This window comes from Aphanomyces invadans (genome assembly GCF_000520115.1).
Source record: "Aphanomyces invadans strain NJM9701 unplaced genomic scaffold supercont1.75, whole genome shotgun sequence".
NCBI classification, from domain to species: domain Eukaryota; phylum Oomycota; class Saprolegniomycetes; order Saprolegniales; family Verrucalvaceae; genus Aphanomyces; species Aphanomyces invadans.
Window position 1 is genome coordinate 200,013 of NW_008580220.1, and position 1,828 is coordinate 201,840.

The following is a 1,828-nucleotide window of genomic DNA, read 5'->3' on the forward strand; positions in this document are numbered from 1 at the left end:
AAAAGTGTTAATCGCTGTCTCGTTGGTGTATTTAACTTGAGAACTTCAAGAAGCGCCATTGGTTTAGTGGTAAAATATCTCGTTGCCATCGAGATGCCCCGGGTTCGATTCCCGGATGGCGCATTCCTTTTGCTCTCGCCACACCCCTCACACAATATTAAAACAGATCATCTTACAGAGGTGGTCGGTTTTTTAGGGGTGTCGGCTTTTTCCGGGGTTCACTGTACATCCAGTCTCAAGACGAATTCATGCAGCTTGAGATCAAAGACACTTATCGTCTGACTGAGATGAGGTTGAAGGCCTCATCATGACAAAGGATCACGGGCGATTATCTGGAAGCATCAGCTATGACACTCATCAACTTCTTCAAAGTCAAGAACATCGAACCCCACGAATCGCCAGAAATGGAACAACGTTGCCTTGCCATAATCGTTGCGAGGCAGGCTGTTGCATGCACAAGATTTCCAAGCGAACGGAGAGGCAATCATCACGCTTGAAAAACTGTTCCAATGCAACGTCGATTTCGAGCCTGAAGGCCAACAGTAACGCCTGCGCAATAGCTTATACTCGCTGACACAGAATATCAGCAAAGATCAGCACGAGTACGTTGAGTACTTTCAACGTATGTGCATTCAAGCCTGTGACATGTCAGCATTGGAATAGTTACTTGTTCATTCGTGGTTTGAGAGTGATGACGCGCGAAGAAATGAAGTATCAACACTGCAAATATATAGGAACCGCGATAAAGTGCCCCTGGAATACGAGCGAGCTCATTTATTCTCCTTGGGTTGTGTAGGATATTAGGACTTCGATGGGGGTTTCGCAGGATTTCGAGGCGGACAGTAATCAGAAATCGGACTCACGAGTAGAATTAACTCACTCTTCTAATTACATACTTATCATGAAGACTCTTGTACATGCACATCCTAGCACATTTTCCCGACGTCATCAGATATCCTAGGGGCCAGTCTAGCTGCAATGAAATCCACTGTACATGCTACGCACTTTGCAGGTGTTGAAGAGGGCAAGGGGCCGCCGTTCGGGCAAGCTCAAGCTAGTGATGACGCACTACTTGTATTGTTCAAACGGTTGTATATAATGATTACGCTGGTGTCGCATCTGGTGTGGGCACTTTGTCGTGTTCTCCACGACCCTCTCCTCCAAAGTATGGGCGTGTTTCGGAGTCTGTTTTGTCCACACGAAGTCGTGAATTTTTTCAATGGCCAATGAAACTTCTCAAGGGGGAGTATGCATTCACAACCCTGCTATGACCCTGCGTTCGAGCCCAATGCTGCAGGAAGTGCACCTTCTGGGAGCACTTAGCTAACGGTCGTGCATGAACACAGCAGATCTGTTTGGGGCCATGTCTTCCTCGACTCGGTTGGTCGAGCGCGGTGCCAGTGTGCGTGGATGGGGTGGCTATGAAGTGGTAGGAGTTCTGTCGCCCTGGTGCAATGCGCAAATTGTGGATGAACGATAGGTGGAGCCGAGAATAAAAAGTGTTAATCGCTGTCTCGTTGGTGTATTTAACTTGAGAACTTCAAGAAGCGCCATTGGTTTAGTGGTAAAATATCTCGTTGCCATCGAGATGCCCCGGGTTCGATTCCCGGATGGCGCATTCCTTTTCCTCTCGCCTCCTCCGAACCCCACCCCTCACACAATAAAGTACTCCTCTCCTCCTCCTTGCATTGCATCCTGCAGATCGGGATTGTACGTTTCGTTGAACAATGCTCATATCACTACAGTCTTTCGCGCTCCTTATGTCCTGAGCTGCCAGCCATACTGCTCTGTGGCCTTCCTGACCGCCATCGAATAAATGGTTTGATAC

The 1,828-nt window shown here is 48.1% G+C and overlaps 2 non-coding genes across 2 annotated transcripts; both read left to right on the forward strand.

Annotated features, from left to right (window-relative positions):
• Window positions 1-52: 52 nt before the first annotated feature.
• Window positions 53-123, forward strand: H310_14592. The gene has a single exon. It is a non-coding gene; the product is annotated as a tRNA-Gly (tRNA).
• A 1,424-nt stretch (window positions 124-1,547) lies between these two features.
• Window positions 1,548-1,618, forward strand: H310_14593. The gene has a single exon. It is a non-coding gene; the product is annotated as a tRNA-Gly (tRNA).
• The last annotated feature ends 210 nt before the right edge of the window (window positions 1,619-1,828 follow it).